This window comes from Podarcis cretensis (genome assembly GCF_951804945.1).
Source record: "Podarcis cretensis genome assembly, chromosome: 6".
NCBI lineage: Eukaryota > Metazoa > Chordata > Lepidosauria > Squamata > Lacertidae > Podarcis > Podarcis cretensis.
In genome coordinates, this window is record NC_137175.1 from 25,556,942 (window position 1) to 25,584,321 (window position 27,380).

At 42.0% G+C, this 27,380-nt stretch overlaps 1 long non-coding RNA gene across 1 annotated transcript in view; it reads left to right on the plus strand.

Moving 5' to 3' along the window:
* The first annotated feature begins 821 nt into the window (after positions 1-821).
* The window catches only part of LOC307218102, a 99,063-nt gene continuing 72,504 nt past the window's right edge, over positions 822-27,380 (plus strand). The window contains exon 1 of the long non-coding RNA XR_013839770.1: positions 822-860. This is a non-coding gene — a long non-coding RNA (uncharacterized lncRNA). The remainder of the gene's footprint in view (positions 861-27,380) is intronic.

Here is a 27,380-nt window from a genome sequence, read left to right on the forward strand (position 1 = left end):
CAGCCTTTATGCCAGGGGCTGCGCTAGCACCTTGTAACTGGAAGGGCTTATACGTCACGCCACATTGAGTTATGCAAACAGTTTTCACCTCAGCTCAGCAAGTTCCTGGCATCAATCACAGCCTCCTCCTCCTCCTGCACCTGAAGTGGTTTATGTGCAACTGCCTATAAGTCACACTTTCTGAGGGTCAGCTGCTCAGTGAACCAAACCAAACAAACCCCACATGTTATGGGACAGTTCAGGTTTTCCCATTCCTGACCAGCAGTGCAAATGGAGAAGTTATGGGGAAATTACATCTGAAGTTCATGTTTGTACTGGGAAATGCCTATTTGTTCTCTCTCCCTCTCTCTCCACACTTTAATATGTTTGCTGGTCAGCATCTCTGTCAATAAAGCATAAGCTCTGACAGATGTTGATATGTTGCTTGGTTTCCCACCAGGCTCTCAGCTGCACTGCACACATAGCAGATGAGGGCAGGGGTCCCAGAATAATGCTTTTTCAACCATCACATTTCCCCCATTTTGTTTTTCTTTAAAAACATCTGCATCATTGTTTGCTTTGTTGACTCACAAACACCCCCCTCCCAGGACTCACGCTTAAGGGTTTGGTCCTGAAATATGAGTGAGGGCTAAGAATGCTAATGACATGAGTCCTGCAAGTCCAAGACATGGGTGGCACTGTGGTCTAAACCACTGAGCCTCTTGGGCTTGCTGATTGGAAGGTTGATGGTTCAAATGCCTGTGATGGGGTGAGCTCCTGTTGCTCTGTCCCAGCTCCTGCCAACCTAGCAGTTCGAAAGCACACCAGTGCAAGTAGATAAATAGGTACCACTCTGGCGGGAAGCTAAATGGTGTTTCCGTGTGCTCTGGTTTCCGTCACGGTGTTCTGTTTGCCAGAAGCAGTCTGGTCATGCTGGCCACATGACCCGGAAAGCTGTCTGTGGACAAATGCTGGCTCCCTCGGCTTGAGCGCAAGATGAGTGCTGCAACCCCATAGTCGCCCCAATGTCCAGGAGTTCTTGACCTTTTTTTCCTTTACCTTTTTGCAGGTCCATATAATTGCTTGGATTTGGCACAGTCCAAATTTCAGAATGGTCAACAGATTACAGGGACACATAGAATCACTATATGGGTTGTTCTGAATGTTTTAAATTCTCTTTTATTTACACAGAGGACTTCTGACACCATTTTTGATGTGATTGGGTGTGATTTAATACGGCCCCGGTTATCTGTGAGCTGTGCCCCACCAACAATTCCATGCGTTAACATGCCAATGGATATGTGACAGACAGTTCTGGAGGGACAGTCTGTCATGAGGCTTCTGTCACCAGCATCACACCTTCCTGCATGTGGGCTTCAATACTTATTTGTCCTGCAGTTTCCTATGCATACGCTGTGAGCAAACAGGGGCTGTCCGGATATCTTAAGGTCACATATCTGAGGCTTCCAAACTTTTTGTGTGGATATGGCTCAAGGATCGCACCACAGGATGCTCGCTCATGAACACACATAAATCTTGCAGGAGGCTTTATGGAGAGAAGCCCAAGCTTGGGGTTTTGGAGTTTCATCTTATTTTGTGTTTTATATATATATATATTCCTTACAGCCCTTGGCTGTCCAAAGAAAGCAAACACATCTCCTTTCCAGTGAAATGCAACTACCCAATCTTTCCAGCGCTAATGGATTTCTCAGATGGAAGATGTCGTGCTAAGCAAGAACCATAATAATAATAACAAAAAACCCCTAAAGAAAATAAACAACACATAGGCAGGATTCATTGTTTTTTAATAAGCCCCAATATTTTGCCTTCCAGATCGGCAGCACACTAGGAAATCCCAGGCTTGAATGATGCATATGGAGAACATACACATGTTGAAGCATAACTTTTATTTTTCTTTCGAACAGCAGGTTTATAGTATAGATCACCAAGCCAGTATTAAATGTGGCTTCATTGCTGGTGGTTTCCAGCTTGGGCTCACAAGCTAAACGTCTACTCCAAATAGCACTTTGTAATGTTTTAGCTGTGTAAACACAGAAGACCGCAACATTTCCCCAGCGATAAAAGCAAAAACAAACCTAAAGCAATGAACTCCTAGTCAGTTATTAGGGGAATTTTTTTTTTTTTTTTAGGGAGACCATTCTTCGGGTTGAAGCATGTAGCAGTGATATATGCTTTCTCGCAATTTGCCATTTTTGCCACAGTAAACTTACAGTGAGATGGTTTTACAACCCCAGATCCATGTGGTAAGCATTTCATGTGAATGTCTCTCCTCCCCACAGAAACCAGATACAAGAAGTCCAGATCAAAGGAAATAATAGTACCACTCTATTCTGCTTTGGTCAGACCTGGAGTACTGTGTCCAGTTCTGGGCACCACAGTTTAAGAAAGATATTGGCAAGCTGGAACGTGTGCAGAAGATGGTGATCAAAAAGATCAAGGGTCTGGAAAACAAACCTTATGAGGAACAGTTGAGGGAGATGGGTATGTTTAGTCTAGAAAAGAGGAGATATGAAAGCCATCTTCAAATATCTCAAGGGGGGGCTGCCACATGGAAGATGGAGCAAACTCGTTTTCTCCTGCTCCGGAGGGTAGGACTTGAATCAATGGTTTCAAGTTCCAAGAAAGGAAATTCTGATCAGACAGAACCTTCTGATGGAAAGAGCTGTTTGACAGTGGAACGGACTCCCTTGGAAAGTGGTGGTCTGTCCTTCACTGGAAGTATTTAAACAGAGTTTGGATGCCAATTGGTCATAGATGCTTTAACTGAGATTCCTGCATTGCAGTGCGTGGGATTAGGTTGGACTAGGCGATCCAACTCTAAAATTCTATGATTATTATTTTTTATAAGCTACATTAAAAACTAAAGTTTGCCTTGGCATGATAGATACCAGATCCCACCATGTGAGGGTTCTTCCAAATGAAATGGCCATGCCACCATACAAGAGGTCTCTGTGAAAATCTGACCATGGGAAATGCCAAACTCTCTTTTTTTCTAGGTGTCCCATCGTAGCTGGTATGCAGCAGATCATAAACTGCTGGTGCCCAATTGCTCACCCTCACTTGCAAGCTTAATGGGGGAATGTTGGAAGTAGGGATAGCCTGCAGTGCTCAGCATATCACCCCTGCCTCTAATACAATTTCATCAATAAAGACATAGGGTCTTCCTGCCCATTTTCTACTCTACCTCCTCACTGGATGCCATCATCTCCAGAAAAGTCTACAGAACACTAGATACACCAAGGCAAGGCCATCAAAAGTTTGGGTTGTGATCCTGAAACATCCCAGGTTCTACTTTTCCTTCAGCAATGAACAGTTATTACCTATTATCAATTCACTTTTGAAAGGGCTATATCGCTGTGGGGATTAGAATTCATGCTTCCAGCATGCTAGACAAAGGCTGACTGATCTCTCAGTTTCCTAATTTTTTAATAATTATTAAAACCTTAATGTCTTAACCTTTCCCTCTTTTCTTAAAGGGTGCTTTCAGTCAGAAAGATATTTCAGGCCGGCTGAATCAGCATGACTGACATCTGTAATTGACAATAGGGAATGTCAATAGGGTTGATCACTACTATTTCAGATGGGCACTGGGATCAATTACATCCAGTTTGAATAATAATAATAATAATAATAATAATAATAATAATAATAAATTTTATTTATATCCCACCCTCCCCAGCCGAAGCCGGGCTCAGGGCGGCTAACAATAATCAAATAATCAAACAATCAAATAATCACACATTCAAAAATATTTCATTATAAAATTAATTAAAATCAAATTAATGGCAACCGATTAAGCAAGATTCTGTGCAGGTTGCCAGAGGAGGGAGTCAGGCTGCGCCCTGACCAAAGGCCTGGTGGAACAACTCTGTCTTGCAGGCCCTGCGGAAAGATGTCAGGTCCCGCAGGGCCCTAGTCTCTTGTGACAGAGCGTTCCACCAGATTGGAGCCGCAGCCGAGAAGGCCCTGGCTCTAGTTGAGGCCAGCCTAACTTCTCTGAGGCCTGGGACCTTGAGTATCTTGGTGTTCCTGGCTTTCAATATTATAAACTAAAAAATAGAGAAGCCATCCAGACAATTTTAAAAGTCTTATTTATTTCCTGTACTTGCATAGGTCTGTAAAGCTACATCTCTAGATCTTAAGATACCCTTCTGAATACCTTCCTTGAGGGGACCAATACATTTATTACTGACTATCTGACAAAGTATCTGAAGACTGCTGTGTCTCTTAGACCTGCTATGTTGATTATTGTTATTTCTTAGTTTGCAATTTTGTAATGCTTGGCTGCAATTTTGTATTTTATGTATTGCAATGTGTCTTTTTGGTCTGTAATAATAACATCTAACTGGCTGCATTTGCAAAGACACATACATAGCGTCTGATATGTAGGATAGATGTGAATAGAGCACTATAGCACAGAGTACTAAACCTGGGCTGAGTAACCTGTGGCCTTCCTGATGTTGATAGAATGGCAAATCCCATCAGCCCCAGCCAGCATGGGCAATAGGCATTAGTCTAACGGTCAATAATCCAACAACATGTGGAGGGCTGCTGCTTCTCCATCTCTGCACAATTTATGTGTGTGTTATTTTCACTAAAATATGCAGTTTATGTACCTTATGGGCATTTTGTACACATTTTGTTAGGTTGGATAACTTTAGGACAACATTTAGAGAAGTACACATTTGAAAAGAGAGCATCATTTTGGTTCATGTATTGTTTGGGAAAGCACAAATCAGCTAGGTTAGCATTAAAATGTGAACTAAATAGAATCCACTCCTCTTTCACGAGGTCCATGCAAATGGAAGCTATTGGTTTTCTGAAACCCAGCCTGTATGCCTTCTGATCAGAGTGAAAACATTGAGAGGTGCTACTTCAAGATCATTCATCATATAAAAATATCTCTGAAGATGTGGCGTTGCCAGAAAAAAAGAGTCAATCTTCAGACTCTAGGAGGGGAGTTTGCCATGGAGTTGATGGGAATCCCAACCTAGGCCTCATGCCACAGTTAGTGTTGATCCTCTTCTACCCTATTCCATTTGAAATAAAGCCAGACGTAAGATTTATGAATAAAATTGCAACATCTTCCCTGATGCATTGATGTGCAGGCTCGAAACAATTTCTGCCCTATGGGATGCAAAGACGACAAATCTATTAACTACATGAAAAGCTGTGCAATAAAATGAAGCCTCTTTTCAGGGGTCTTCTCCCCCCCCCCCCGCATGAATTAAGTCTAAAGGGCTTAGTGGTTTGTGTAAGTAAGAGTTTTCTTTCTCTTCTCTTTTCCTCCAGACTGTCTAACATGACAGACTGGCCTTGCCTCAGACAGTGTTCTGCACTGTCAGTAAATGGCTTGGGATACTGCATCTTTAATCACTGGAACAGAGGAGAGGAGGAGGGGAGGGGAGGACAGAGCAAAATGGAATAAGAAAAGAGCAAAGCTGACTTAGATTGATCGCATCGTTTGAGCCAGGACTGCAGACTGTACACCTCAATCCAACGCCGACACTAAATAACCAGCAATCTCCAAGATTCTCAATAGGCAGTGTAGTACAGTGTCTGGATACAGACTTTATCAGATAGAGACCCAGAGATTAACCTCCTGGCCCCCTAATCGGGATTGTGCTAGTAGACCATTTATTACCATGCTTAGGCAAGGCATGGGTGGGGGAAGGGGAAGAGGGTCAGGCCATTCAAAAGAAAGCACTTCATCTGAGTGCTTAGCCAGTTAAACCTTGCAACAGGCTGTTTGGTCTTGAACAGAATCTATAGTTTTTGATATGTCCTTACCAAACTACTAAAATAAATGCACAAGTTTTCATTTAATGCCAAGCCTTGTGATTCAGCCATAAAGACCTCCATTAATTAAGTGAACTTTGTGGCTCCGGTCAAGTCTTGATCCCAGTGAGTTGCTCTCTATTGTGGAATAGAATTCTGGTGGGGCCCCCTCAGAGTTTCTTCCTCTCTCCACTGTCTAACAACCCAAATTTGGCACATTTCCCTTCCTCTTTAACCCTTTGGAGCTAAAAACAATATCCTCTTGGAACCAGCCAAAATGAAATACAGTGATTGAAACTGAAGGTGTTTAATTAGGAGTGGTCAAATGACGATGGGATCAGTACTCACATTTTACAGCCTCAAGATTAAAGTGAAGGGGGGTGAATCAGGTTGTGCATCCTAGGAGAAACAAAATGATTTATTGTGTAAAAAGGGCCAGCTTGAGCTGGGGACACATAAAATGTCTGCTTTGGGGGATTCCTGAGGAACTAAGAGTTGGGGAGGGGTATGTTTTGCCTTCTCAGTACCCACTAAGATTTTCTAAATCAGAAATTTCCACTCAATACATCCCTGTTCTATACTAATACACAGTTATGAATCAAATGGGAGAAAAATATCCCATGGGAGTTCATATCCCAATTCACTGGGTGACCTTGAGCCAGTTTCTGTCTCACCTACCTTACAGAAATGTTGTTAGCTGAATAATCCTATGTATGGTGGCCTGAGCTCTTTGACAGAAGGATGAGATATAAACCAATCTAGCAGTAAGAGGTAGTATTAGTAGTAGTAAAATATCTGTGCTCCAACCAGTCTCATCCCTGTCTTGTGACTAAATTGAGATTGTAACTATCTCAGTTCAGGTAGCTTGTTTTCTCCTTCTGTGTTGTGCACAGCATACTGCAAATTAGTTGTGGCTATCTAGCCAATGGCATTTTTTGTTTAAATGCTAAGAAAGTCATCCATATGTTCAGAATATAGTGCACATGCCTGTCCCATGTGCTGCTATGCCAGCTAGTAACAGGTTGAATTGAAAACTATTTGATTCTTGTACATGGAGAGGAGAGAATATTACAGCATCACAATATTGCGCTCTCTCTCTACCGTTTTTATGTTTGTTATGATTTTATGCTTCAAGGATGACCATGAACTTGAACTGAAAGTGAAACAAATTCTCACCCTGTTCCTTCCATGAAATAGGCTAGGAACACTATAGCACAATTTATACATGAGGTTGAAATGTGAAATTCTCCATTTGAATGAAGGCAGACATGTTCATTTCCCTGTCTCATCAACAGAATTCAGTCTGAATCTCCCCTAGAGTTTTCTTTAGGCAGTTGAGAGGATCCCTAATTGAATCTGAAAGTAGGTTTGTAGGCAAAATGCAACCAGCTTCCCAGCATGCAACATTGCTGATGACTTTACAGCAGCAGACTGAGAAGAGAGAAAGACAGAGGACGAATGCATTTTTCTACACATGGACAAGGTACTTTACATGTATTAGCATTACCACTGTGCCAACTTGACATACAGAGAAAGCCTGCAACTCTGAGACAAAGCAACTTGCTTGTACAAAATAAAATCAGTTGCAGAAAGTAGAACACAGATCTAGCTTGCTGAGCATTGGTTCTTCTGTCCCATTTTGCTTCTAAAATGTCTGGGTATGCTGCTTGCATGGAAAGGTGAGTTTTCCAACTTCCTAATGCAGCCAGAAAGTAGTTTGGAAACAACCAGAGAGGAGGTAGTGCCTGTCTTGGCAATTATCCCCCTAAGGAGACCTGTAACACACTGTAGTCCTGTTGGGTGTGTTGTTCATGTGTAGTTTTTATGCGTGAGCAAAGTAAGCAAGGATGAGCATGCTAAGACCCAGTCTTGCATTGCTGTGTCTGTCACTCTCCATGAGTTGAACGGCAAACTCTGAAGCAGGGAACCTCCTCTATTGATGAAGGTTTCATATGTATTTTAGAACCCTTCAAAATTAGGGATTTGAATCACACATTACCATTAGAAGCTGGGTTTTTGGAGAACAGTCTAGTGTTTGGGACACAGATGTGCATCATCTGTGGTTTAGGGACTCTGCAGGGCACCAACCAGTGAACCACACAACCAGTAATGCAACTTTTTTAAAAAAGTTGTGTGGTCAACTGTTGTCATTGGTCTACTAAAGACAACCTTCCCCAGGTGTTTGTAATCCCATCTTGGTGAGAACACCGTTGGCAAAGTATTTTTAATTGATCAGAAAGATATTTAGGGATGTGGGAACTTTTACACAGTTGTTCTCAGGGATGGCTTGGATGAATGTGGGATTTAGTCATCACCACAAGAACTCTCTACGGTTGGTCATCATTATTTCCATTGGAGGAGATCTCCCCTTGGCTCAAATTGAATTCTGCCAGCTTGGTACTTGCAAGCTTCCCTGCTGAGCATTCAGAAACTCATCTGCTTTCTGAGGGTTGCCTCCTGGTTCACACATTTATAGTGTTGCATGTTACCCTATATGTGGATTCTCAGGAACAAGAGAGGATCCAAAATGTGGATGGAGCCAGCAATCACATAACACATTTGCAAAGAACATTTGAGAGAAGGGACCAAAATGGAGAATGTATTTTCTATCAACACAAAAGGGTGTTTGGTCAGGTGGCCTGGTCATGTACTTGCACAGCAATCAACAAGAGTGTTAGCTTGACTAACAGTAAGGAACTTTTCCTTGTGCACGTACAAAGCATCTGACTTTTGGCACCTGGCTTGTTTAACCCAGTCAGTTCCTGCACAAAACCTTGCAGCATCACATTTCACACCCTGAGCTGCAGAAGAGCCTTAAAGGAAAATGCTAATATATCACAACTGAGTATTTTGAATGTTAGAGGAAAACTGGGAATCAAGAGTTAAGCAACGAAGTCAAGATCAGGGGGCCAAGCCAGGAGCCATGGAAGTTCCAACTACAAAAAGGAATCCTTTCTGCCAGTGAGATCCCAGTGCCCAGTTTAAGTGGGCAGGGCCAGTCCACAACCTTGAAATACTTCACTTACATGATGATGTTGCAATATGAAGTTTTGATAACACGCCACGTGGGGAACCTGCTCAGCAGATCCTGGCACTGAGGTGGGAAAATGTGTATTGCATACCAGATAGTTATGATAGTTACTTTGGTAACATCACTAATTGCCAAAATGTGGAACTGAGACAGGGTGAATTTACCAAAGCCACTCATTAAGCTTTGCATTTTGGGATGGTTTGCTGACCCTTAAAAATATTGGGGCTGACTTGATCATCTGCACGATGAGAGTCTTGAGACAGGGTGAATTTACCAAAGCCACTCATTAAGCTTTGCATTTTGGGATGGTTTGCTGACCCTTAAAAATATTGGGGCTGACTTGATCATCTGCACGATGAGAGTCTTGATCTTTGCTCTGAGCTTATCTTTAGCTATACTAGAGATGGGAGACCTGTACCCCCCAACAGGTGTTGTTGGGCTCTCAGCAGCCCCAGCCATCACGGTCAATGGTTAGTGATGATGGGAGTTGTAGTGCAGCAACATCAGCACGACCACAGGCTTCCTATCCCTGATTTACACAGTAAAGTGGCATGCCACTACCACAACTTTTAAACATGTTTCCATGCCAGTGGTGTGCTGTAACAACGTATGTATAATGGTACAAGCTTCCACAACCTACAGTCCTCTTCATCAGTGATCTATTCCATACTGTTCAGAACATGGAAGACACAAGCTCCTAGTGTGCTTATAAGTTCCATTAGTTTCCAAACCATGAGGTAATTAGTTTCCAAACCTTGAATTCCTATACATGTCTACTCAGAAGTAAGGCCCACTGAATTCAATAGGGCTTACTCCCTGGTAAGTGGCTATATAAGTGTAGCCTTAGGACTTAAACTGGTTGTGTTTGACAGAAGGAAAGATAGTGTCAACATTTTGGCCACTTGTAGCCTTTGATTTCTGCCCTTTCCTTACTGCCCTACCAGTTGATTTGGCTATACAGTTGTATTTTTTGTACTGGACTAATGGCCTGCTAAGTGCATTAACTCTTAGCCATTTGTTGTTTCATTAGTGCTGAAATGACTTTCTAATTGAGTTTGTAGTTGTAGCTAAAAGCAACTTAAGCACTGACCTAAAGAAGTCATTGCCAAGGACTTTTCCACTCCCTGTCTTCTGTCAGTGAAACCTTAATGGAACTCTTCTCTCATGGAGGAAGACTACTGGAAGTAGATCTTGTTTGGTTTATTTTCACAGATGTGTGCATCTTTATGCACTATTGAGTAAGTTTTTCCTGTTAGAGTGCTAGCGTTTCTGTCCCATTTTCTAATCTTCCTTTCATACCGCAATACCTGTTGCATAAATGGAACTTTGACTTTTTGACCAATATTCTGGCACGTCACACTAATTGATGTGGCACAACAACGAACCTCGCAACTCCCCCAAACATTTTGCACATGGGCGCTTCTGTTTGCCTGTGATTTACACATGAAAATGACAGAAGAGAAGCATGCGCTGCTACACAATCCTAAATTTCATCACTTTACTCCTGTGATTTTTTTTATTTTTTGCATTAAGCAGGTTAGCAAACAGATCATTTTGGGAACCAATTAACATGGAAATGAGTGCTAGATGTTCTGCTAGATTTACAGAAGTGGCTTTTGTGTCATGTGAAATATAATATAATACAACGATTAACAGATAAAGCTCGGGGAAACAGAATAAACTGTTGTGGGAATGCAGCTTAGGTTTAAATTCAAATGCAAACTGAACCAAATTTTCCTACCATCCCATAGTAACATTGACATTACAGTCTACCCCCTGCAGTGTGGAGAGGTTCAAGGCTAGCTCCAGCGTATAGTATGTATGCTGCATTGTAAGACACCCCCTCCCACAAAAAAAGGGAAGGAAAATTGCTTCTGCATTACTTGCTGTAGACATCAGTAACATCAGCAGTCAGAGAGGATCAATTGTGACCTTCTTGCTCTTATATCCCACCCACTTCTGAATTATCTATATGTTTGCAAAGGTTCGAAGTGCCACTTAACTTGGGCTTTCATTTTCTTCAGATACAGTTGAAGAGAAAGTGTTGCTAAATTCCCAGGCTGGCAGGACAGAGTTTACACAGATGGAACAGTTAGCATCGACCACAGAACAAACACCAGCAACCAACCAGTTTCACACTTCCAAAGAAAGAGAGAAAGGAATGGCAGAGGCGGGCCAAGCCAAACAGGCCTCGGAAAACTCCTGTCCCCTGGATGGAATTTTCGGCTCTTAGTATTCTTTTCACAGTTCAGCTTCTTTGGAGCTTTCTCGATTGAGTCAGAAAAGACAGAGGAGTTTTGCCTAAAGAGTCTAGTTGTTAAACCTGAGCAAGCAAAGCGGCGGCCAGGGCCATCCATCACACAACATGCATTGTTTGAAACTTTCGAAATGTGGTTTTATTGAAAGCGGCTCTCTACATCAATTAACACAATGTCGAATCTCCTGCAGTATGAGTAGTGATGACGGCAGGGGCATATCCATCGCCTCCGTACCCAGAGAGCATTTCAATGGGACTTCGCCACACTTCTCTTATTCTCTGTTGTGCTGAGATGAACCGAGGGATTCTGTTCAGAAGTGTTTCTTTCCCCTCTGACAAGTGCCCCCCCCTTTCAGCAATGGAGAGGCTGAAGACATTCTAGCCAAGAAGACTCGGCATTGTCACAGATTCATAGAATTGTACAGTTGGAAGGGGCCCAAGAGGCATTTAGTCCAACCCTCTGCAATGCATGTTCTCTCCACCAGGCTCTCAGTGATGGCTCAAGAAGGACACTTGCTTCATATGATACAGCAGTCATCAAGAAAGAGCCCACAGCACCCATCTTCTACACCATCCTGGCCTGAGGCCATGACTTTTTTTATTAGCCTCAGAGCCTGAGGGCGATTCCCCTGTAGCCTCTCTTGCTCCAGCACCATGCAGAAGCATGAGACTACAGAACAGGCTATGGGGCCTATAGATATTGTAAATAGTGATCCCAGTGTGTGTGTGTTTGTGTGTGTGTGTGTGTGTATGTGTGTGTGTGTAGTCAATGGCTTCAGATGGCTCTAGGCCTTTATTGAGATGCCATTTTTTCACCTAGCAGAGCCTACTGGAAGATGCCCAGCATCTAGATTTGATTTTGTACTGTCTTGCACCATAACTGGGCTAGGCTGGGCTGGATTAGGTTCTGCCCTCTGCCAACAACTCTCAGCCTACTTAGGCAACTATAGCTCCCAGAATTCTGTGGGACAAACCACATGACTGTGTAAAGTGGTATTATAATGCTTTAGATAAATGGTGTGAATGTGGCCTTCAAGTTTACTTCGGTCTTATAATCTTTCTACTCTCATTCACTCCTAGGCAAAGGTGAAAAGGGATGGAAGTTAAAACACGAGGAATTCTATATGCAGTACTTAGATATGGAACAAAACCAACTCAGTCTCCGAAAACTGTACACTCTTTGAATGTTTTTAAATAGGCAAAGGCAAACCAGGTGCTGTAGCTATGGCTACCTGAGCAATTTCATGTCCCCACCCCCACCCCTTCCGCTACAATGCTTCTCTGCTACTATTGACTAACCCCTCCCTCCTTCCCAGCAACCTTTCCTGACAGGATTCTACAGTGATCTATTGCAGGATGCTCCAGAGTGCCACAGCAAGCAGTGCAATGTGACGCACTCACTGTACTACAATGTACTGTTTCATAGCGCTAATGACATCTGGGTATTGAAATAGTCTCCGCAGGGAGCAACACCACAACACCTGCTTCTTGTAGCTAACTCAGCCTGCTTCCTCCTGTCGCTGTGGAGGAAAAAGACCCTCTGCAAGAGGTGGCTTGCAGTAGGTTGTCTAGTAATTGTTAATGACAAATTGTAACATGATTTCTACCCCCTCTGCATGTTGGAATGGATTTTTTTATATGCAGTGTATTTTTGTTTTAAGTATGCAGTTTGTAGGTCAGAGCTATGTTCAAATCAATTATACGATAACCAGATTTTACACACACACACACACACACACACACACACACACACAAATATATATATTTAAAGTGTATGATTTATCTATTTAAACAGGGTGCAAACCTACACCTCTTTCTGTGAAACAAGAGTTTATATCTGTACAGTAGTACCTTGGTTCTCAAAATTAATCTGTTCCGGGAGTTCGTTCGACTCCTGAAACCATTCGAAAACCAAGGTGCGACTTCTAATTGGCTGAAGAAGCTTCCTGCACTCAAGCAGAAGCTGTGTTGAATGTTCGGTTTCCGAAAAATATTTGCAAACCAGAACACTTACTTCCAGGTTTGCGGTGTTCAGGAGCCGATTTGTTCGGGAGCCAAGCCATTCAAGAACCAAGGTACCACTGTATTGAAAATGGCCCTTGAAACCTTTTGCTAAGATAAAGGGAAGAGCCTAGTGGTGATTTCGTTCTTTGGAGCCTGATCACTGCAAGGTTAATTTCTTTTCTTTGGAGAGCATTTGCAAATCCTCATAGTTGGAGAAACAACCTTAAAAAAAATAAACACAAAGGCATTTCCCACTATGGAACTCACGGTCTGCTTGTGGGCTTCCCAGAGGCATTTACTTGGGCATGTGAGAGCAGAATAGTGGACTACATGTGTCCTTGCTCTAATCCAGCAGGCAGGTTCTTCCTATGTTCAAGGCCCTCTACTTGAGTTGTTACGAGAAGACTCATGGTGATAACAGCCCAACTTGAAGACTCTCTTCCAGTTCTATACTTTTCTCCCACCAAGGGTGTGTGTGGGGGAAATCTCATGTGGGGAAATTGAAGCACCTGGTGGAGGGGCTTCAGTGAAGAATGGTGGGCTGCCTCATGGCTTGCAAATGGCACAACATTTTCCTCTTGCGAATAAGGTGCATCATCTCTAAGGATAGTTGTATCACCTGCCAGTTTTCATTGGAGCTATTCACTGCCTTGTCCTCCTTCCTCAGGGTGAAGAGACTTTTGGGCCTTTCAGGCAGGGGAGGACCAGCACTCGTGACCTTTGAAGATGAAATTGGCTGAGTGCAGCCAACCATCAACTGTTGCAGTGTGGAATGCAGGAAGCACTCTCTCATTCTAACTGGCCCACCATTTTTCTGTTCTGTTCTGGCAATCATCATTCCATGGCCACTGACCATGCTCATTCGGCTGATTTGCACCTCTCACTCAGAGCTTTTCCCTACAGATGCAATGTACTTCTGCAAACCTTGGGGTTCTGCCCAAGCCTGCTAAATCCTCCTTCTCATATGTGGGTAGTGCCATTATGGATATAAAAATATCAGCAGTGGTGGCTGGTGCCCACCAAGATAGGTAGAGCAGAAATCAGAGAGTGAAGCCAGGGTCAATGACTGCTGGAACCAACTAATAGTTTTTTCACCATCCTCTTCTCCGTGAGTTCCACCAAGGCAGCGTTGATACTGAGGAAGAGGAAGAGTAAGATTTTCCCTAGTGCCACCCTTTGGCAGGCAGGTGGAGCTGGCTGAGGGAAGACTGAAGTTCGTGGGTCAGTGCCCCATTGCCCCCAATGGCTCTACTAAGGCTACATTCACACTATATATTCAATGAACTATTATGCCATTTTAAACAGTCATGGGTCTCCCACCCCACCTGAGAATTCTGGGAGCTGTAGTTTGTTAAAGGTGCCAAAACTTATTAGGATACCTTCATTCCCCTCCCAGAGCTACAGTTCCCAGATACTCTGGGAAGGGCAGCACTGAGAGGGAAACAGAGGTCTCCTAACAAGTCTCAGCACCTTTAACAAGCAATAGCTCCCAGAATTCTTTGACGGAACAATAGTGTTTAAAGTAGCATCATGGAGTTTATATGTATGGAGTGAACATTGCCTGAATAACAGAACTTAGGGCTGAAGATGGGAAACAGAGGCCCAGGTCATGCTCAGAGAGTAGAAGAGGCACCAATATTTTTCAGAGCAAACACAACGCTGCTCACCCATCTGTAAATTAAAACTCTGTTTCCCTTCTAATCTTTTGAAAACTTTCCTCTCTCGTATTTTGAGTCTCTGATGGACCTACTCTCAAAAATGCCTGTGCATGTGAAGAATATGTTTTAACATGCTTGGCAGACAACTTGACAATGACCTCCACCAAGGTGAACACATTGCTACAAGCTGAAGGGAGTTCTACAAAACTGATTATTTGCACCACAGGAGGTAAATAATATTTTTTCCCCTTGAATTTGTAATTTCGGCTTGCAATTTCAGTGAAGAAAAGAACCCCATAAAGCCTTTTGAAATTCACAAGTACAATATATTTCAGAGATTGTGATATTCCATGCTCCTCCCCCAAACTAATCCTCATCTAACTGATGAACTGTTTCAGATACCTGCACATTCACATAATATGTTGCTATAGCAATGATTAGCCAGCACTCATCTTACTGGATCTGGCAAATTGATTCCTGCCAACATAATAAGTTTATTTATTTATTAAATTTCTATACCGACCTTCATCCAATGATCACAGTGTGGTTTAGAATATAAAAACACAAAAAATACATAACATAGTAACCAACAAAAACAACCACCCCCATACAGTTTAAAAGGCCATAGATTGTTTGACTAGCCAAAGGCCTGGTTACAGAGGAAAGGTTTTAGTTGGTGCCTAAAGATATGTAACAAAAGTGCCAGGCGAGTTTCCCTAGGGAGACCATTCCTTAAACAATAAGCCACTGCAGAAAAGGCCTGGGCAGAACTGGCATGGAGTGTCAATGGTGCCAAGGCTGCTCCCAAGCAAATAATGCCCTCAATTCACTGAGCGGGCCTGGCCAGGGAGCCATGGGAAGAGCAACTCCAAAGGCTGCCAACACAGAGAAGCTGCAACAAATAGCAGGGCTGCTATACCAAAGCTCTAAGTTCTGGAGGTTCCTCAGGCAAGATGCCCTCCATGGTCCTTCCTGTCTCAATGAATTTAGAACTGCTGCCATTCCTCTTCCTCATCAATGCTATTGCATTCTTCCTTGTCAGGCCAATGTACAAGCATGTAATTGCACCTACTGTGCCGCAATATCACCACCGCCATTCTCTGAAAATGAGGAGGAATTAAAGAACCTCTTAGTGGTCCCATCACCAGTAAATAGAAAGGGAAGAAATAGAAGCAGTGAGATATTTTACTTTCTTGGGCTCCGTGATCACTGCAGATGGTGTCAACAGTCACGAAATTAAAAGACGCCTGCTTCTCGGGAGAAAAGCAATGACAAACCTAGACAGCATCTTAAAAAGCAGAGACATCACCTTGCCGACAAAGGTCCGTATAGTTAAAGCTATGGTTTTCCCAGTAGTGATGTATGGAAGTGAGAGCTGGACCATCAAGAAGGCTGATCGCCAAATAATTGATGCTTTTGAATTATGGTGCTGGAGGAGACTCTTGAGAGTCCCATGGACTGCAAGAAGATCAAACCTATCCATTCTGAAGGAAATCAGCCCTGAGTGCTCACTGGAAGGACAGATCCTGAGGGTCCAGTACTTTGGCCACCTCATGAGAATAGAAGACTCCCTGGAAAAGACCCTGATGTTGGGAAAGATTGAGGGCACAAGAAGAAGGGAATGACAGAGGATGAGATGGTTGGACAGTGTTCTCAATGCTACCAATATGAGTTTGACCAAACTGTGGGAGGCAGTGGAAGACAGAAATGCCTGGAGTGCTCTGGTCCATGGGGTCATGAAGAGTCGGGCATGACTAAACGACTAAACAACAACAACAAAGAACCAAACTGCAATTGTGAAATGGAAGAACAAGTCCAGGGGGCTCTTGTCAGCGGAACTCCTGTTGAGGTGTGGGCCATCACTAGATACCCAAGCATTCCAACCCTTGATACCAGCCCAGCCTGCATGCACAGCCAAAATGAAATAGGGAAGTCCCTGGCAATGGCAGAGGAAGAGGAGTGCGGGGGGGGGGGGGGGAAGCGCATGGCCCCTGGCAGTGTGATTCCTGTGAGGTGCCATCATGGCTGTTCCCTGCCCACACTGGGCGCCATGCCCCTGCAGGCAGCGTGCCACAGCCCCGGGGTGTGCCCCACCTTCTCACTGTCCCCCCCCCCGTGCCAGAGCATGAAGCTCTGCCACTGGTCCCAGGAATTCCTGTTGAATATAATTGGAATATATGTGTTCGTACAAATGCTGTCTTGTTTCAGCAAATGTCCTGATTTATAGTAATCCAGGAGAAAATATGGAGCTCTGCTCAGCTTAGTCAATATTAATGTCAACAGAAGCCAATATCTGCTTATTATTTAACTCTCCGGGAGTATAATTTATTGCTAGAAAGCATTTGGGAGAAATTTTGTATTAAAAATACCATATAAAATATAGCCAAGATCATATGTGCCTAAGATATGGGATGGAAACATCATTTATTTCCAGTATTTAATTTCTCTTTAAACTTCTAGTTGCAGCCATGTCTTCCAGTTGGCTACTAGAATTTGATCCCTTTCAGCACAATCCTTCGGTTATATACTTGGAACTTGGAAGCAGGTTTCACTGGGGATTACTCCCAAGTAAGTGTGCACAGGATTGCAAGTGGGGACCAGGGAGAAATTCAGTTTAAAGACTTGGCTAAGTGTGCATAAAATGCCTATATCAGTGAAATAACATATAAAATGCATTATATTATAGAAAATCTCTTCACAAAAATATGCATATTAGGCATACACACACACACACACACACACACACACGTATTTTTCGCTCTATAAGACGCACCAGACCACAAGATGCACCTAGTTTTTGGAGGAGGAAAACAAGTGAAAGCAGCAGTCCCTCTTGCTGTTCTGGCTCCTGTGATAGCTGCACAGCCTACATTCACTCCATAAGAAGAACACACATTTCCCCTTACTTTTTAGGAGGGAAAAAGTGAGTCTTATAGAGCAAAAAATACGGTATATATATATATATATATATATATATATATATATATACAGGTTGAGTCCTTTAAAAGAGGCTCTGTGGATACAGAGTACACATGTTCCACGAGGCCTCTTTTAAAAGACTCACCGTGTGTGTGTGTGTGTGTGTGTGTGTGTGTGTGTTTGAAATAAATACTAAAATGTTGACAAACTCTTATAATATTTTTTTAAAATGCAAACTGATATGGAAATTAGGAGACTTTAATGTAAGATTGGAAAAATAACAAACTTTCTTAAACAAAAAATGACAGATCCGTCCACTCCTAATTGCAGGCTTAGGAAGCCACCCATTGCATACAACAACAATTTCTTTTGAACATAGTGAGACTCAATTCTAAGTAAATACACATAAGTGCACTGTTAGAAATGTGTGCAAATGATACAAAAATAGCCTGTAAAGAGTTGCACATTAGGGTTTGCAATAAATACACTGATGCGTGAAATGTGGCTCTGTAGTAGAATCAGCTGTGATTTTTACCTGCATTCACTTGCAAATGTTTATTTGATGCACATGAAATACTTACTGCTCAGTACATACATTATTTGTATTATATTTCCATTTTTCAGACTGATTTTCCCCCCCTCCCAAAGAGGCTCACATCAATTAGAGAAAGGGAGAGTCCAGCCCTGCCATGAAGCTTACAAAATGAAAAGCCAAGACACAGAAAGGAAAGTGATTGGAGGGGAAACATACAAGAGGAAGATCACTTCTTCAAGGCCAGGAACAAAGAGGTGAGCTATACTCATTTGCATCATGTTTAGCCAAGGCTTCACTTGCTCAGTGTGATGTTCCCGACTGAATAGCAGTTGGTGGCTCTTGTTCCTCCGGGCGAAAGATGCTTCCAGAGTGTTCTTCCCCTGCTCTTGCTTCTGAAGTCCAAGGGCATTGGACATGTGTGCTCTTTTTCACAGGGAAAGGGAAGTAAGCTCCCTTCTGCTGCCCATTCTTTGGCTGATAGAGCTACTCAGATCATCTCCTTGCCAATATGCTCTTTCTGGGAGAAACAAGGTGCAATCTCCTGTTGGCCTCTGGCTCTCTAGGCAATGGCGGAAGCCAGAGTGCACCTTACTTTTAGCTTTGCATTCCCAGGGAACTGGAAATTTGTTTCTCAACTATTGAGAAAAGTGCTCCTACGTGATCAAATTAAAGCTACTTTATACAAGACAACAAACAGCCTTGCCTGGGTGGCAAGGAACTACCATAATAAATCTTAAACATAGGAAAATGACCAGTGAAAGTTGCTTTGAGGTGACTTTTTCCTGCCAGAAATGTAACTTTGCTCATGATGGCTAGCAATAAATTAAGTTTACTTGGATGAATGGACCTAACATAGTCATATTCTGAAGGCAGCCCTTTTAAGGGAAGTTTTTAATGTTTGATATTTTATCACTTTTATATTTTTTTGGGAGCCGCCCAGAGTGGCTGAGGAAATGCAGCCAGCTGGGCAGGGTAAAAATAAATAAATAAGTTGTTGTTATTGTTGATTTCGGGGGGGGGGGGGTACTTTTGGTCCAGCCCTCTCATGACGAAAGGCGAGGCAGGTGCCTCAGGGCAGCAGGCTGGGACATGGCAAGCACATGGCAGAAGAGGAAGCAGGGGTGGCATTTTCTGTTATACCTCTAGCAGCAAAACATCCTGGCTGGTCCTGGCCTACTCTGACTAAAACCCTATGTAAACAGAGCACTTTTTTCTTCTTGTCCTCCTCAAGTGTCTGGGAAGAGACAAAGATGAATCCACAGATGTTCCTGGATCATCAGGGCATGTTTTCCTGCAGGGACAGAGCTGAAAGCTTAAATGTTGTTTAGTCATTTAGTCGTGTCTGACTCTTTGTGACCCCATGGATCAGTGCACACCAGGCACTCCTGTTTTCCACTGCCCCCCACAGTTTGGTCAAACTCACGTTAGTAGCTTCGAGAACACTGTCCAACCATCTCATTCTCTGTTGTCCCCTTCTCTTTGTGCCCTCCATCTTTCCCAACATCAGGGTCTTTTCCAGGGAGTCTTCTCTTCTCATGAGATGGCCAAAGTATTGGAGCCTCAGCTTCAGGATCTGTCCTTCCAGTGAGCACTCAGGGCTGATTTCCTTCAGAATGGATAGGTTTGATCTTCTTGCAGTCCATGGGACTCTCAAGAGTCTCCTCCAGCACCATAATTCAAATGCATAATTTAAATTCAGAGTACCAAAATTGCTCCCTATTTTTGGACTTCAAGTCCTATCCTAGACAACATGGTCAATAGTCAAAGAAAACTGGAGTTGTAGTCTAACAACAGCTGGAGGGTCACAGGCTCCCAATCCCTGTTCTCAATCCTAACTGGACCGCAACGTACCAAACACTCTTTCCACTAGCATGAGCTAATGCAGCTGTGCGTTATATTGCAGTTGCCACGTTTCAGTTCATTCTGTCTGCCTGACACTTGCGGTGATGTGTTTCCTCTTTGCACATGCTGCAATCTGCCGAGGGATGGTTTTAGACGAGGGAGATATGATTATGTATTTAATTCTTGAAAACTCTACTGGAAACACCAGGAACCAAAATAAAATCCCTATGCTTACTCCATTCAGTGTTTTTCCTCACGAGCAATGACGAGCGGGCGCGTGCCCTTTTAATTATTATCATTCTCCCTTGAAATTATATAGGCAAAGTACTCTGTAATATTTGAAACATAAATTATTGGCCCACAGCTTCATGCTACTGGTTTTCTTTATCCCTGCCAGGGCTGCAAATCAATTTTTCTGTATTTTGTTCAGATTGTTTTTTAAAAATGTGGAAAATAGCTGTTGGCACATGGCATTTTTCCACCATGGTTAAGGGTTATTGAATTTTGCAGCAACGTGCAGCTGTGTGAAGCCAGCCCAGTTTAAAATACCATCCTTAAAAGGGTCAGAACGCTTTCTCAATATGGATTTCATCATTTTTCCACAGGAACAAACAAAACAGCCCACTTTGGTTTTGCTTGTGGCACCGTGTCACAGTATTATTCTTTGAATTAATTTTTTTACCCTTATTTTCCTTCTCCCCTTACATCCCTCCCTGCTTTTTTACATAAGCTATTGCTACTGTTTTCCCTTACTGCGGTGGCATTTACAAGGGATCTGTTTTGTTCACTTTGCCTGCACTCATTCCTTCCTTCCACAAATCAGCTTCCATGTGGAAGGTCTCCAGAATAACCAAGGGTGGGGAAGGAATGTTGGAAGATGCTGGTCCAGACATATTCAAGTGGGGGGAGGCACAAAAAAGGTCCCTCTGCCTATCCCCATCTCCCACCCATCACTTATTTCAGATGGTGAAATGAACAAGAAACTGAGCCAGTTTTCTGAGTTCTGATTCTCAAGTTAGAGAACGTTTCCTGAAACAGCTAAGCCAATTCCACAAAAACTCAAGGTGCTTATATTTTTATCCAAACTGTGGGCACTGATGGTAACTCGAAGGGCTGGGTAAAAGCCCCACGGTCCTATCGTTACCAATCTGCACAGTTGCTGATCTAAGCAAAGTTCTGATGCCTTGGGATCAAGGGGCCTGGGCAGTCCTCAGGGAAGCTCCTCAGCTCAGCCTCACTGTGTTCCTTTATATACTCTGGCAGTTCTGGATTTACGTATAAGCTAAACAAGCTATAGCTTAGGGCCCCACTCTCTCAGGGCCCCCCCAAAAATGTAAAGGAAAAACAAATTGGATACACATTTCCAATATATAACATAAAAACAAATAAAACCTACATACAGCAACAGTGTTTTGTGTTCTGTAGGCTCCTATTTGTTATGTGCAAATGGCTTTACATACCTATTAAAGGTAAAGGTACCCCTGACCATTAGGTCCAGTCGTGACTGACTCTGGGGTTGCAGTGCTCATCTCTCTTTTTTTTTTTTTTATATAATAATTTTTATTAATTTCCACACATATAATGAAGAACAATGTAAAACAGTATCACATCATACTCATCAGTTCTTACCCTTCTTTCTTTGACTTCCCCATACCTCCCCATCCCTGCATCCTTGTTTAATAATTCTTTAGCAACCCTTAAGTCCATTATCTTAGTTCCCTTTCATAAAAATTTCTTAAGTTTTTTTGTTTACTGCTGCAATTCTTTACTTCTTACCCCCTGACATCCTAACATTCCTCAATTTTGCAATTATTTTTAAGATATATTTTGAAGTTCTTCCAGTCCTCTTCCACTGTCTCTTTCCCCTGGTCCCGGATTCTGCCCGTCATCTCGGCGAGTCCCATAAAGTCAATCACCTTTGTTTGCCATTCTTCCAGAGTAGGTAGTTCTTGCGTCTTCCAATACTTTGCCAGTAGAATTCTTGCTGCTGTAGTGGCATACATAAAGAAAGTCCTATCCTTCCTTGACACCACTTGGCCCACCATGCCCAAGAGGAAAGCCTCTGGTTTCTTAGGAAAAGTCCACTTAAGGACCTTCTTAATTTCATTATAGATCATTTCCCAGAAAGCTTTAACCTTTGGGCAGGTCCACCAAAGGTGGTAGAAAGTGCCTTCAGTCTCATTACATTTCCAACACTTATTATTAGGCAAATGATAAATTTTTGCAAGCTTGACTGGGGTCATGTACCATCGGTAGATCATTTTCATAATATTTTCTCTTAATGCATTACATGCAGTAAATTTAATACCGGTGGTCCATAACTGTTCCCAGTCAGCAAACATAATATCATGACCGATATCTTGTGCCCATTTAATCATAGCTGATTTCACCGTTTCATCCTGTGTATTCCATTTTAGGAACAAGTTATACATTTTTGATAAGTTCTTAGTATTGGATTCCAACAGTTCTGTTTCTAATTTTGACTTCTCTTTCTGAAATCCTATTTTCCTGTCCTGTTTAAATGTCTCATTTATCTGATGGTAATGCAACCAATCTCGAACCTTAGGCTTTAGTTTCTCATAACTCTGAAGTTTCACCCTTTCGCCATCATATTCTAAAATCTCATGATATTTTGGCCATTTAGAATCCATATTAAGCTTTTTTACTTCCCTAGCTTCCATTGGTGACACCCACCTAGGGGTTTTACTTTCCAGCAAATCTTTGTATCTAATCCAAACGTTATACAATGCTTTCCTTACAATATGGTTTTTAAAACTTTTATACACCTTTACCTTGTCGTACCATAAGTATGCATGCCAACCAAAACTATTGTCATACCCTTCCAGGTCCAAAATGTCAGTGTTCTCAAGAAGTAGCCAGTGTTTCAACCAGCAGAAAGCTGCTGATTCATAATAAAGTCTTAAGTCCGGCAGGGCAAACCCCCCTCTATCCTTTGCATCAGTTAAAATCTTAAATTTAATTCTGGGCTTTTTGCCCTGCCAGACAAATTTTGATATATCTTTCTGCCACTTCTTGAAACATTCCATCTTGTCCACAATCTGCAGCGTCTGGAATAAAAACAACATTCTAGGCAATACATTCATCTTAATGGTAGCGATTCGGCCTAACAAGGAAAGTTTCAACCTTGACCATATTTCCAAATCCTTTTTAACTTCTGACCAACATTTTTCATAATTGTCCTTAAATAAGTTCACGTTCTTGGATGTTAAGTTTACCCCCAGGTATTTTACCCTTTTTGTTATTTCCAAGCCTGTTTCATTCTGAAAACTCTCTCTTTCTTCCATTGTTAAATTTTTTTGCAACACTTTCGTTTTTTGTCTATTCAATTTAAAACCTGCTACTCGACCAAATATATCAATTAATTCTAATACTCTTTTGGTACTGGTGTCTGGCTGTTGCAAAGTCAATACTAGATCATCTGCGAATGCTCTTAATTTATAATGTCTAACTCCGACCTGAACTCCTTTAACCAACTGGTCCTTTCTGATCATGTTTAACAATACCTCCAGGACTGATATAAAAAGCAAAGGGGATATTGGGCAACCCTGTCGTGTACCTTTTTCTATAGGTATTTCTTCTGTTACCACATTATTTACAATTAATTTGGCCTTTTGTTGAGAATATATTGCACCTATACCGTTTTCAAAACCTTGGCCTACCCCCATCCCTTGGAGATTCTTTTTCATAAAAGTCCAACAAATATTGTCAAAGGCTTTCTCTGCATCCACAAAAATCAAAACTGCTTTCCTATTAATGTCCACGTCCAACAGCTCCAAAATATCTATAATGTTTCTCACATTGTCTGACATATGTCTACCTGGGAGAAAGCCTGTTTGGTCCTTATGAATCTCTTCTGCTAAAACTCTTTTCAATCTTTTTGCCAAAATGTCTGCAAAAATTTTGTAATCCACATTGAGTAAGGATATAGGGCGGTAGTTTTTAACCTGGTTCTTCTCAGTCTCTGTTTTCGGTATAAGTGAAATGAAAGCCTCTTTCCACGATTCAGGTGCCTTTTTCCCCTTCAAAATTTCATTGCAAACTTCCTTCAATGGTTGTGTCAGCCATTCTTTCAACATTTTGTAGTATTTGGCCGTCAGGCCATCTGGTCCTGGTGATTTTCCCAATTTCATATTTTGAATGGCACCCTCTATTTCTTGTTCTGTTATTTCCTCATTTAAGATCCTTTTACTTTGTTCTGAGATTTTTGGTAAACCGTATTTTCTGATGAATTCTTCTATTTCTTGCTCGTTAATTGACCCTTGTGCATACAATTTCTTAAAGAAGCTTTGAAAACAATTATTGATCTCATTGGGTTTATGGATAATTTTTCCATCCATTTCTAAACTTGTTACAGTATTCATTTTCTGCCTTTTTTTCAATTGCCATGACAGAAGTTTCCCACATTTATCCGCTGATTCAAAAGTTCTTTGTCTCATTTGCCTTATCTTCCATTCTATTTGTTGGTTCATAAGCTCCATGTACTGCATCTGATAGAACTTTATTTCTCTCAAGATCTCATGGGATTTTGGTTTAGACCTCAACTTCTTCTCTCCTTCTTTTATTTTTTCTAAAAATTTTTCCTTCTTCTCATTTTGTTGCTTCCTCTTAATAGAATTTTGTTGAATCAGGAAACCTCGCATCACGGCTTTGCTTGCGTCCCAAATTATTCTTTTTTCCACATCTGTTTTCCTGTTGATCTCAAAGTAATCTTTTAATGTTTTAAGGGCATTCTTGTGGATCTCTTCATCCTTAAATAGGGTGTCATTCATTCTCCATCTAAAGGATCCAGTTGTTGTTAGTTTCATCTCCATCTTCACCGCATTATGGTCGGAACACGTTTTTGGGCATATTTCTACTTTTTTTGTTCTTGACGCCAGACTGCTAGAAATCCAGATTTGGTCTATTCTTGTCCATGTCATTTTTGCTTCAGAGAAGAAAGTTCCCTCTCTCTCTAGAGGGTTCTTTATTCTCCAAATATCAATCAAGTCCATTGTTTCAGTCATTTCGAAAAAGATCTTTGGTAGTCTCCCTTCTTTTGAAGTCACTTGTCTCTGTGCTTTGTCCATGTTTGTTGAGACAACTCCATTCATGTCTCCCATCATTAGGATTTTATAATCTAAAAAGTCAACTAATGTCTCATGCAACTTCCTAAAGAATTCGGCCTTCCCTTCATTTGGGGCATAAATTCCCACAATTAATATCTTTTCTCCTTGAATTTGTATTTCAATTGCCAGGTATCTTCCTTGATCATCTTTAAATATCAATTTTGGAGCCCACTTTTCCTTTACATAGATCACCACACCTCTTTTCTTTACTTTGTCTGATGAGATAAATTCTTGACCAAGTCTCTTATTTATCAGTAATTTCCTATGTATCCTGGCAATATGGGTTTCTTGCAAACATATTATGTCTAATTGTTCTTTCTTCAAAATGTGAAAAACCTGTCTTCTTTTCCGAGGAAGGTTCAAACCGTTACAGTTCCAACTAAGGAGTTGCAGAGACATTTTGTATTTAGGTAGCTGTTCCTCCAACTGCTCCAAGCTTCTGCTCTTCCTCCGATGGTGGTAGTGAAAGTCCAAATGACAAATTTGCTATATCAGGTGGTTCCCTCTCCTCCACAGTTCCTTTCTGCAGATCCTCCAGGTACCTCTCCAAAAATTGCTCTTTGTCCTGAATTGTTTTTATTTTAATCTTCCTTCCTTTGAAGTTAAAGGACAATCCTTGTGGAAACTCCCATCTGAATGGTATAGTGTTTTTCTTCAGCAGGTCTGCTAGGCTTTTGTAATATGTTCTCACCTCTAAAATATATTTAGGAATGTCCTTAAAAATCTGTATCTGGCAATTTTGGATCACCAATGCCTTTTGATAATGCAGATTCAATATTCTATCTCTTTCTTCTTTTGATCTCAGTGTAATTAGACAGTCCCTTGGTTTTTTATCCTGCTTTCTACCCAGTCGAAAGGCTGATATTATCTCAAGTTCCTCGTCTTCCTCCCATTCCTCCTGCCAAAAAGTTATGATGTTCTCTGTAAGAAATTTCACAAGGTTGTCCCCTTCCCCTTCAGGCACCAATCTAAATTTTAAGTTCTTCTCTTTACGTTGAAGTTCCAGTAAGGAGAGGGCTGCATCATGCTCATTCACTTTTTTAATAATAGGCCCAAACTTTTCCCTTGTCTCTTCAGCCGTTGTTTTTGCACTTTCTGCAATCTTTCGTGTTTCTGAATTTTCCTGAATTAATCTATTTATAGAATCTGTGTTAGATTTAACACTAGCTGTATTCACATCCAACCTTGTTGTCAACTCTGTTAATTTTTTAGAATTCTCTGTCGATAGCTTTGTCAATGCTTCCAGGGATTGATTTATTTTAAGTAGTGCCTGAGTCATAGGATCCATAGAAGCTGGTGTTTTTTCCTGCACAGCTGCAGTTCCTGATATAGAGCCCCTTTTCTTCTGAGATTGTTTTGCTTTCTGCCTTGTTACTATCTCTTCTGTAGGGGCACTCATATCCTCAAGGTCGTTTTCACAGAGTTGATTCCCAAGTGGAAAATCCCACTGTTACTTTTCCAAGTGCAACAGTTTCACACAGAACCCTCTAGAGGGAGCATTCAATTGTATCCAAATGGCAAAGATAGAAAAAAAAACAAAGAGGCAAGGAAGTATAACAGTAGCCAGAAGTTTCCAATATCCAAATTGTAATGTCTCTATTTTCTATGTGGCCAAAATGCAACAGGGTACGTCTAAGGTCCGGTAACTTTGTTGCAAACAAGCCCCCACTTCTCAAAGTTTGACAGTCCACGTCCCGGTGTCTTATTTGGGCAGCCCGACCCCGGGGGATTTGGCAATGGAAGATCTTAATTTTCCATTAATTTTCCAGCAGGTTAACAACGTTCCAATCCCTTCCCCCCTTCTCCTGCCAATCTGGGGGGAGGTTTTAAGTCCGATGTCAGTTTGACAGCTTAAAAAAATTAGAAAGATTCCCTTTAAGTGCAGCTTGATTTTCGTTGCTTTATCTCTTCTGCAGTTCCGGGGAGGCAGACTTCCTTAATTTTTGCCTTTCCCGTTTTCAGCCAAATTTCTTTTTTAATGTCCCGTTACTTTTTCAATCTTACTCACGGGTGCTGTAGTCAAATTCCAATTGCAGGAAGGAATCGGCGCTCTCCGCTCATGGCGACGCGGCTTCACTCCGCTAGCTGGGTGACGACTCTCAGCACCGCGCTTACCCCGATGCCGCTCCGAAGCCTTTAAAAAGGCTCCTTCACAGTACCGGGGGGCGCAAAAGGTGCCCACCGAATCTCCTTTGTTCACAGGCTCCGCGCCTGTGATTTTAGGGGTCCC